At 34.9% G+C, this 12,344-nt stretch overlaps 1 protein-coding gene across 1 annotated transcript in view; it reads right to left on the bottom strand.

Moving 5' to 3' along the window:
* Window positions 1-12,344, bottom strand: part of LOC118278046 (larval cuticle protein A3A) — a 39,138-nt gene that overhangs the window by 5,981 nt on the left and 20,813 nt on the right. The window lies entirely within an intron of this gene.

Raw genomic sequence — 12,344 nt, 5'->3', positions numbered from 1 at the left:
CCTGTGACTCTTTGCTCCCTTGAAGATAACGGACTTAAAGTTCATCGACGTAATTTACGAACATCTGTTACCATTCCTGCATTACTCGTGTAATTACCGGCATTTTGCGCTGCGTAACGTAACACTAAGCGACATACACAACTTGTTCTCTTCGTAAACTGGTCCAAGGTTAAGATTATTCGATTACTTTGACAGTTTTACGATATCATGCAACTAAATGGTAGTGTGTCGTCGCGTATGACTTCGAGCTTTAGTTATCACTCAATAAATGCTGCGACAGGTATAATGTAGACTGTTAAAAGGTTGTAATAAAGCGAAATTGGTTTCAATGCTCCTCATCGATATCGAAGTAGCAATAAACTGTATTTTTTTGGAGATGGCGCTCCGATATGCAAATATGTGCTGATAATATCTAGATGACTCAATTACAGTGCGTTAAGTGATGAAATCAGCAATATATTATTGATCGGATGAGTTGCAGGTTGTCGAACTAATGTGTATCAGTGCAGTGGACTAGATTTTTAATGAAATGTTCATGATGACTGTGATTGATTTCATTTACTTGATAAATATTGTACAGAAATAGTGTTAGAATTCATTTTTATTTTGCACAATTCAGTCTTAATTACTTACAATATTCATTAGTAATTATTTGTTTACTTATTCATTGCAAAGGTTTATGAGCTTGGTGTGAAAGATTATTACCCACATCAAAACATTTTTCTTTCAATAAAGAAATAGTATTTCTATGAACAAAAACCTCTGCCTATCTTTTAGGAGGAAAACAGCAATGATATCACGTAGGTAAGTACATGATACATTGTTAGCAATGAACACAATCCCCCAGTTAATATAAATGCACATACGTTAAAACAATCACGCCCAGCGCCGTAATCTTTCACTGGTATCGACAGCGCGATGAATGGCTATTCATTATTTTGTTACTTAGGGCTCATACAGACAGGCTGCAAAGTGGCAACGACAAATTAGTCGTTGCGTCGACGGGTAGCAATTATAATGTCTGGCCTGTTTGACAAATCTGACAGAGGATATGGTAACCTTATCTGAGATTTAATTTCGACATATGTTTTAGACATATTTTGATCGCGGGTGCTTTTACATCACTGCTCATCCGCTTATCACATTCAAACCTAATTAGAATTAAGAATACTCAATTTGTAGACCTCAAGACTCCATTAAAAACGATACAAAACTCTATCTCTAGTAACCAATTTAGTGAAATAAGCTATTGAAAGATCACAAATCGGGATTCGTTGACGTGTTGCCGGTTGCAGATGATGCGTAAACGGGAGCATTGGTGTTTGTCGCCAAAAAAGTGCCATTTGTCTGTACAACGCCTTACAATTCGCGGTCCGCGTGCGTTTGAGACAATAGTACGGTCTCACCTTGACATTATACGCCGTAACGCGATGGTTATCCGACCACTGTCCAAGCTTTAAAGGCTTCAGTAATGTAATGATAGACGATGTTATCGATACAGGGTTGGGTAACCTCTGTAGACGCCGGCAAAGCATTAGTTTATATGTTATTTATTACTATACGATTAAATTAGACGTTTCTAAATAAAAAAAATGTAGATCTTATTGCAAAATACCATTAAAATAGATCTAATGTTTAGCGAAGAGTGAGTGCTCTGCTGCTACTACTACTACCTACGAACCTATTTAAAAGAGCAATGGAATTACAAATCATTTCAGTCCTTTCTGTTTTTTTTTATTAAGTAACCAAGCAATCTATTATGACAGTTGCGTTTAGTTTTAACAAGTAACGAGCGTATAATTCGTTCTAGTTTTGTCTATACCTAGATCTGATATCGGCATCACATGGGCACAAGTTCGTGATCCACATAGCTGCGTGGTTGCGCCGCTTCAGTCTGCAGTCTACTTATGTCATTCCTCAGGCTTTGTCGGGCATGTCACGAACGTGATGCAATGTCCGGAGCACGACCCCACGAATATACGACTATAAGTTTATGGTCTTAATTACATTTTGGCGTTTAGTTCGCTATAAAGCATAATAGAATTAAGTTACGCTCAAAATGTTTGGCGATATGTAACGTCGGTGAACTCGATCGTGGCTGTCATTGTTATTTTGTAAGTAAAGTGCTTGTAAATAAAGCTTAAAGTTTATTGGGTAGTTAGTTACCAGTTTATGTGCCATGAAAATATTTTGATTAGTCAGTGTTCATTTTATTAGAAGAATTACTTAATAATGTGCTACAAGTACAATAATGTTTTGTTGCTAAACATTCCTTCTGCTATAACATCTTAATGCGAATCAGATGAAAGCTCTATTATGCACTGAACAGACGCGCTTGGAAAAATATGTATTACCTCTTTTTAATGAATGCAGTACCTACAATGGAGTCATAGGTTTTCCCTCACAGGTGTTTAAGTCTAAGAAGGATATATTCTCACCACGTGATTGTATATTAAGGCACGTATCTGTAACACTAGTGTGTTGCATTCATAGTTGACAGTGCGTAAGCAGAGAAAGCTCGATTGATATTCTCTGAACAGCCGACAGATGACGATTAACACTCGCAACTAGAGATTAACAGAAGATAAATAGCATATAAAATTTCACACGCACTATTGCAGATTAGATAGTGATAGGCAGAGGTGCACATTACGGCACGTAATGCCGCTTTATAATGTACACCCAGTTTTTAACATTTGTATAATACAATTCCAGACCGGTGTCTGGTTGCTAGTAGCACGGTTGCTACTAAAAGCTCAGCAATACCGAATCCCGAAACTCGCACTTGCGACCACTCGACCGACGAGGCAGTTTACTTCTCTGATCAATTTGATTATGGAATAAGTGGAAAGTTTGAACATACGTTCACCATAATAACCCCAGGTTTACCCACTGTTGGTTACTTTACCAATTTTCTGCCATACGTAGGTATGTCGACGTCCCTAGATACTTCACGTAATAATTAAACGGCGGCTCTTCAATCATCAAATAGTCAGTTAATACAAGTAGCTACTTAAACAAGTTTTATTACGAGTTTTACATTTTGAATTAAATTGACACGTAGATTTATGGCTATCAATCATGTATCTATATTTGCTAAATTATTTTGTAACTGTCTCTAAACATTACGCAGTAGTGCTATTTATACATATTTAAATAATTTCGCCAGATTATTAATAGCCTCCAATGTCGTACATAAGTAAGTACATACACACACATACGAATTTAAGTCCTTAATTGGTAGTTAATTACGGCTTGACACCATGAACATAGTCATAGTCGATATCAGTAGATATCACAGGTTAAAAATGTTGTTGATTTTCATATTTTTTCTTATACAATAGCAGCAATCTTAATATTTCGATTAAATCGTAAGTAAATGATATTTATCACATAATACTTATAGTGCGGTTAATTTAAACTTGAAAACTGTAATAAAAGAACACAAATTCCGACAGCGCAAAACTTTGTTGTTTTATTAGTTTTAAAATCAGCCAGGAATTATTGGATACTCTATCTATTATCTAATTATTATTAATGACTTCCCAAATTAAGTCTCTTTCTTTATAATGAAATGCACGAGTATGTATAGAACTCGCAACTTGTGTGTTCATCAAGTAATTGATAGCATTGAGTGAGTAACAGCCGAGTGACACAACTATCGTCGACAATGTTCGGAATCTTTACGTATTGTGTCCACGTCTTAAATGGTGCAATTGTTGCTACAGTACTTTCATACGAAAAAGCACAGCACACAAAGGCTTAGAACTATGAATGTGCAGTCAAATGTGCACATTGAGATCTATTTGTAAATTGGTATCTAATCGAGGTGATCTCATTATTTCAATTCGGTAATGTCTATTGTATCACAACTTTGGGTTTTATTTTGTACGAATGTTTTGTCTAAGTAATGTTATCTTACTCATCAACATTTTAACGCTTCTTAGCTGTTGGGAATAGTTTATTAAAACTAAGATACTTATTACTGGCCAAAGATATACCGTACTATGTATTGTCTGTGATAATTAATCACTAGAAAATTTAGGTAAGTGAAAAGTTACTGTAAGTGTACAACGTATTTATGACTGTATTAAAAGCGAGACTATTTTAACCGGACCTAGTTATGACTCAAAATCGATTAATTTATTCGTGCTACATAATATAATTCATATTATTAATTTCTACTCACTTTACTTTGTTATCTAATAGGCCATGGATGGAATAAAATCGAGATCTTATTAAGTGATCGTAGATATTAAAATTGAATTAGGTTTTATTGAGATACTATCTTGAAACTTGTTTAAATGTGAGGCAATGGTTGCAGAGTATAGATTTGTTCATTTATCGAGGACCAATGTATGTGTATGTGTGCCTACGAGGTACGTGTTAAAAGCAAATATTTTCCTTATACATTGGACACAGAAATTCTAGGAACAATTCAAGTGTAACTCAGTCATGCGTTGAAAATGAATCAGATCAAATACTGTGGCCTTCTTTTTTTGGAAATAATGTTATCTACAGATATTTTTTGTGGTTTTGGTTCAATTATGATCAAGGCTTTCAGGATGTAACTGAAATTAACGATATACTGAAATTTTGTACAAAAAGATGTAGGTACACTAGGTACTCTTTATTTATTTTTGCCTAAACGTCCCTTTGGCTTGAAGTCCGCCTATGTGTTATATTGTCATTATACATTACTCTATTATTTTTGAAAGCCTTTCAAATTGTACAATGTGTACAAGAATGTTAAAGATCTTACAAAAACCTAGATCTATGTCCTAGCTCCATTAAACAAAATCCCAATCCCCGATGCCCTATCAACCCTTAAATTCGTAACCCCCAAAAGCCCTACGCACATGTTTCGAGTGTTCATGGGCGACGGCGATTGCTTACCATCAGGCGATCCGTGTGCTCGTTTACCGGCTTATATCATAAAAAAAATATATAGGTACTTTCACAACAACTAACTAACTTATGAAACATTAGCGTTGCATCCCAGATATTTTAAAAATGACAGATTCTGTAGTTCGCATACCAATGTACTCGGAGGCCGTGATAATGCTTTAAGTGGGCACTTACTTTCTTCATCACGTAGCCTAAAGTGGCAGCTGTCAACCTAGACATACTCGTATACTACAGTAATACGAATTGCTATATATCCTTGTATTCATAGGCTGCTAGAATTATATACATGTGGTTACATACCAAGTGTCAGCATTTAATGTTCTTATACTTGGTTGAATTGAAAGCTTTTTCCTTTCCAGTTTGTTTGAACCAAGGGACTAATAACACTAAATAACAGTTAATTCAGTTGTCACGATTGGCGAACAAGAATAGATTTAAGTTACTGTCTAAGCGTTACCATGATATTCAATTTTCTTTCTACAAGAGTCTGTAATTGTACCATGCTGGGTGTTGTGTTAAGTAAGGTTGACCTCTATTACTTTTATAACATATGGTTCAAAATCAAAACTAGTGAAAAGTTAGTTTTTGTTGCTATATTTATTTGGTACCTTTTTGTCAAAGGAATTGAAAACGAAAAGAGTAGGTAACTAATTTAATCAAATGTTTAAATAAATAATTAATCAAACAAAACCTACTTCTCGATCCATTTACATTCTGTATGGCGAGGACTTTCGCCTTCATGTCCCACGCATAGAGTGGCAACACTTATGATAACCAAATACTATGACAAGTGATAAATAATCAACGTTTGCCTAATTTTAAATTAGTTTGATTTAATTTATCCTTTATAAATAATTTCTGTGCCATTCATATGTAAATCTCTATGATGATTTCATTTCAAATTGATCTCGAATAGGGTCAAATAATGTTTTCAACTGCCATTTTTTGGCAACGCTAGGATTTTTTCCTATATCGTAGGTGTATTTATTACATAATTTCACATAAACATGACACCCAGACCCGAAACAACAATTTGTGGATCACGCAAAGAGTTGCTCCTTGCGGGAATCGAAACCGCTACCCGTTGGCCAGCCACCGTACCAACCGAAATTACCGAGTTATACACAGTAAGTATCTGAAATAACACTAACAAGAAAAATAGGTGTATTAAAAGAAGTATTAATAAATTGTACACTACAAAGAGCAACAAAGAGCAATACTTAAGAATCACATACCGACAATTGTGAAATACATATATTTTTCAGCATTCTCAGAAGAATGATTGTCTAGGTTCGTGGTGAGTTTGGCGACGGAATATAAAGCAGAGCTCTGACTGACGGACTGTCGCAAGCCACAGTGTGACGCACTCCTAACAGCAATGAGGTCAATAATTTGAGTCAAGGTATGTGCACTACTTTTTTGGTACAAACAGTAATTTGTGCTGCATTTGAATTTCAGATTTGTTCGTGAAATGTGAAATTGTTTAAATGTTAAGTAAGTGCAGAGGGAGGACGTGATTTTTTTAAATAACTTGCAACTTAATACTTTTACTTCGGTTTCAAGGAGATTTTGGTGGAAAATCGTGGTCAGTTATTTACTTGGTTCTTTTTATTTCTATCGGCTGATTGTTTTATGAACAATTCGAAGGTCAGACATGGGTTTCTGAATAGTAATATTTTACATGAGGTGACTGCAATTGACATTCAAGGATTCCTAATGCTCAGAAATTCTATGGTTTACGTGAAGTAATACATTTTTAGGGACTGTAGTTTGTGCTTCATACTTTGAGAGTATAAAAAAACATGTAATCATCTAATAAAAGCCAGTATTTACTCATCACTTGTCGTGTCATTTACTCCCGAACCTTTACACAACCATTCATACATGGCGACCCTGCCAGAATTCGAACCTGGAATCTTCTAATGGAATCATCCCACAAATCTAATTTCTACAATTTCTCTTATCCTGGTAGTAAGTTCTACTAAAGATCCAATTCACAATATGGTTTATTCGTGAGATTGTATTCAATGGCCAATTACTCCAGCAAATACAGAATAATTCGTAAATTGCTTTGATTTAACCGTCGGTTGAACGAGCTTAAATTTCGCACAGCCTTAACCTGTTCAACTTTAATGAAATTAACCTCCGTAATTATAGGGGAGCGGTCGGTCGTTTCCTGTCTGTACCGAGGGTCAAGTTACATTGGTTTTATTTTTATTTCGTTCACTTTCATTGGACAGCAAAATTTCATTGAACCTAGCCAAGGACTTTTCACATATCTTAGAAGTATAGAATTAAATAAGAAATGTAAGCTTATAGAAATGTAAGGTTTATGATATGAATGCTTCTCTTGCAGAACAAATGCTTCCCACATTTTAAACAGTAAGTACATTGAGGCCAACCTTTTAAATAAAACCTTGTTAAACGAAATACATTTTTTATAAATATATGAATTCCCTGAGTCAGTTGGTAAGGTTGAATTAGAGTGAATATGGAGGTCCTTTTTCAGGTTACAATATATTATGCAATTAAATTGATAATAATATTATATTTGAAACTAATAAAGTATACTCAAATGTCAGGAAGTTATCGATTTACACTAAAAAAGTCTTTTAGTTCAGAAAATAAAATAAAACAGATTCTTAGTCATTTAATATTGACTTCCTAGCTTGTGTTTTTAATATTTTTCATGTGTGTGTGTGATTAAAACAACCAATACAATAATAACTCTGTAAAACAATGACTTTATATTTTCCTGTTAAATGTTGCGTAGAAAAGACATCAACGCGTAAACATTTTTCAGTTACAGTTTCCTTAACATTTTGTTAATTGAACAAAATATTTAATAAACAATTTAAATACTTTATATTAAAATATTCATCTCGTTTTTTTTATCGAGATTGTAACAAGGATACAGCTACAGCAACTGTATGCACTTATTATATTAAAATAATCGTAATAGACAAAATTATTTTTGGCTTATCTTCTCTATTCTACTTTAATTTCACTTTAGTGTTGCCCAAATTCAGTATTGGTCTTGCAGTCTTGGTCTTGTTCTTGCGTTTTTGCAAGACCAAGACCAAGAACAAGACCGCGTATTTTTAGCAAGACCAAGACCAAGACTGACCGTGCAAGACTTGAGCAAGAACAAGACATAGCCTGCAAGACTCTTGCGTCTTGCAGATAGTACTTCGCGCTATTTCACTGAGTAGTTAGGTGTAACAGTTCGGTGTATAGGTAGGTACGCTTAGGAATTCTATGAGACGCAAAAAACTGTATCAAAGAATATGAAAAACTGGACCTATGCGCATTACGACTAATACCATAAACATAGCGAATAAAAAAATATCTATTAAAATCAAACTGAGTGCATGCATAGTTATGTTTTAACCATCGGCACTTTGATAATGCGGCATCAAAGGTTTTGTACTTACTTCTCAAAGAAATTTGCCGCTTTTCGGAAGTACATGGTTATGATACACGCGCCGGCGGCTTCTTTTGAAATCTAAAACAATCGTTGCCGCCACGCCGAAATCATAACATTTGACACTATTTGATTGCCGCCATAGGGCGTAGGTATACTCATGCAAAATAATTTCGAATTTTAAGAGTACCTACAGGTGTTCCAAAGAATAAATAAGTTTCAGAGTGCTTAGAATGAAAATGAATACATTATACTGATCACGCAAGTAGTATTATGATTAGGATAAAATGGTAAGGATAGGTAGTAGATGTCATATTAATTCATTCTAGTAAGTATATATTATAATATTGATTACTTATATGGTTTTAGGTACTATTATTGTACATTTGGTCATTATATTTCTTAAGTTTTTACAAGAAAAAATAACAAAAAAAGTGTTCAAATATCACCCGTTTAATAAATATTGTAGCCACTTTTATATATACTTGAAACGTGAAACGTTCAGCTTTATAATATTAGTATAGATGTACGCCAAAACATTCACTTATATGTAAAGAATAGTGATTGGCACTAATTCTTTACATATATTTTATTCACGCGTCGCGTCTGTACAAGTAGGTAATATTTCTTTAATAAATAGTAATAGACTAATTGGTAAATGCAAGACTTGCAAGACTCTTGCTGCAAGACCAAGACCAAGACTTGGAGCGCAAGACCAAGACCAAGACCAGGTGTATTGGCGCAAGACCAAGACCAAGACTGGCTAAGTCTCGTCTTGTTCTTGCATTTGGGCAACACTATTTCACTTGATCCTGAAAATAGATAAATAGACAAATGCATATAACAGATAAAATTAAATATTATCGTTGTGGAAAAAATATTGAGGTAAAAATACGAAACTAAAAGCCGTATGATATTAATAATTAATAGAAACTAAACTAATAAATTAAATTAATGGGCTCCTAAAACTAAAACGTCTGAAACATTAATATACGCGAGTGAGTCATCATCGATAAAGTACAGTTATAAAACATGTCACAATATTGGTGCGTACGTATTTGTATGACAGTGTGGCTAGTACGTAAATGTCAAGTGTATGCGGCGCACGCGCTGAAAAGGTCGGACACTCGTGCGCAGGTCTCAGCGTACCGACAAATCGAATTAATTACAATAGCCGACGCAGACGAGGGACTTTTGTACACTGAGAACAAAAATCTATGTAAGATTTATAAAACACCCAAGAATTTAATTTAGCTCTATTGTTTATGTGTTTATTCTTAAGTTCGCCTAAACAAAAAGTAGCCTTTGTGTAATCCCAGACCGCAATCTATCTCTGTACATTTCATTCAGATGCCATAATTCGTTTTTGCGTGAAAGAGCAACAAATATACACACACATACATCCTTATTATCCTTAAATTCACATTTTTACTTTTTCTTCTCCTCTAATAATATCCTCTGATTAATTTCGTTGCGGGATCCATGACTTTGGGATGCGCCGGATTTCAGTGTTCCGGTGTTTTCATGGTTATATCTCTGGATGTATCTGTAGATCCAGGCTTACAGGAGTTGCAGCGGTATGAGCGGTTATGGCGGATTTGTCCCATAAAAATTAGGATTTCGTAAAAGTACGTAGTAGTGGATAGCAAGTCCTTCGTCTGCGCAGGGTTTAAATGAACGCAGTATCGAACCTTATTGCATCAGATGACTTGTTTAAGATGTACTTCGGATATAATTTACGTAATATGTGTAATATCAATTTGGAAGGCGTTAAATTGAAAATTAGGCTTTATATTAATCGGAGCTAGAGGTGGTTTACGTAAGACATTTGGCAAATGTCGCGAGTGTTTATATTGAACGGGCATGCTCTTTATTTTTGAAGGAATAACATATGTATCTAGATGATAAATATTGGTAAATGTTACATATTTTATATTATAAGTAGCCGGCTTGCCACAGATAATATAAAATATGTAATAGTAACTTATTCGTCCTAATTATGTTGGTGATTTCTCATCGATATTTAGAACTGAATATCAGAACTTTCAATTAAAAGGGCACTTGTGAAAATATAGTTGATTTAAATTATTAAATTAGTTTTATCTTTGCTTTGCTTTTTTTTTGCTTTTTTCAAGTTATTACACCCATATACTTATTTCGACGTTAATTGTATTATGCAATGGACAAACAGCATTGAAAAACATAGAAGTAGGACACAGACCAAAAACACTACAAATATAGATTTGACAGTGACTAATGTCATTGTCAAACACCATAAGCACCATAACCAGACTTTGTTTGGTATTGAAAAACTCCATACAAAACAACAGAATCACAATTAGCTGTTGTCCATAGGAAATTCCCAAGTTGCACCACAACTGGCTTTCGGGTCATTTATTCCGGAGTGTGATCTTGAAACGTACCGCGAGTCGCTACGTGCAGTACTTACAAAGACATGTTTCGGTATGATCCGCTTAGGATTTGTGTATATTGAATATGGCAAAAAGATCACTATTACTATAGTTTTAAGAAAATGTCACTCATAATGTACTATATACACAGGAACGTAATTTATTATCAAGAGGGACTATTACTTATACATTCAGGGTTTAAATTACTGGTCCTTCAATATAAAAAAACAAAACTTGAAACGGTATTCATGATTGATAATAATCAAATTGAAATTTGGTGGTACGCCAAGATTTTATTGAAGCCTGGTTATAAGAGCGACTTACAAGCGACTGAAGTATGTTTTTATGCGAGTAAAGCTCCTTGGTAATTTAAATGACTACTAAATCCTGACCACTCACAATTCCCAACCCATCATCCGATGGAACGCACTGGTTGGCAGGCCGAGCCGCGCACGCGCCGAACTCTTGCGCAACAATTGGCAACCTTGTGAAGGACGCGCGTGCGCACGCCATCGCCAGGAAAATGGACGCCGTCGTCGTCGCGCGCATTTTCATGAGCTGCCCGTGTCGGGCCGAGGGTAGTTCAAGGGTGGCGTGATTGAGGCCGCCCTCGACGGCTGCTCCACTGAAATATAAACAGATATTGCATAATAGTGAACTGCAACGAGCTTTTATGGTGGTAATGACGTTTTGTGTGAAGAAAATATGTTTTGTAACAGACAAATTATAATTTTTATATTTTTTAATGTAAAACTTTCTTTTTTTGTCAAAAGACTATTAGTTTTCTAGACTAGCCTGGGCTAATCTATGATCATTCAGACTATAATATGTCATTAATGGTACTAAAGCCTGAAATTCACCTGAACTGTTACATTGAATTTTTTCAATAGTTAAACAAGCTTAATTTCTAAGAAACGTACCTAGTTTAAATAAAAATCTTAATTTTAACTCAATCCCATTCAATTAAGCAATGACTACTAAATAGATAAATAACAAAAATGGACGCATAAAGCATGTTTAGTTGTCACAATCTGCTTCAGAGCACAAAGGGAAGATTAATGTGGTGTGCCAAAAGTTTGTCGCGAGCTAACGACCCGCCATTAGCCGTCAGTCAAAATAGTGCACGACCTCCGTCCTCGCGAATACATTCACCTGAGAAAACTTCTCTCTGTCATGCAAATGAGAGAGACAGGCGATAATGAGGGAATTTACAAAACGTTTAAACAAGTGTCAACCTTATTCATATATGTAATAGATATTGTTATACATATGTGCCCAAAATAAATTTTTAAAGTGTTCTTTCTATGTTTGACTGTAATGTTATTGTATTTTCAACCATCGTCCTAACAGAAGAAGGTTCTTAATTTGGTTGTATCACTTGTAGAGTTGGCAGTCTAGAGGATATTTTGTTATAATGGAAACAACTTGTATGAACAAGTTTGGTTTAATCATAGCAAAGGATGCAATTCGTGTTCATTGTACATGTTATTTCGTAATTGTAACAAGTTTTGTCGGACGAACTTGTTTGAAACGTCGGCGACTCCACAAATGTGTTCGCCGAATTAAACTAGACCACTCTTGCCGTTTAGATTAAAGCATGT

The sequence above is a fragment of the Spodoptera frugiperda genome, chromosome 18 (assembly GCF_023101765.2).
Source record: "Spodoptera frugiperda isolate SF20-4 chromosome 18, AGI-APGP_CSIRO_Sfru_2.0, whole genome shotgun sequence".
Lineage (NCBI taxonomy): Eukaryota > Metazoa > Arthropoda > Insecta > Lepidoptera > Noctuidae > Spodoptera > Spodoptera frugiperda.
This window is presented reverse-complemented; position numbering and strand designations above follow the sequence as displayed.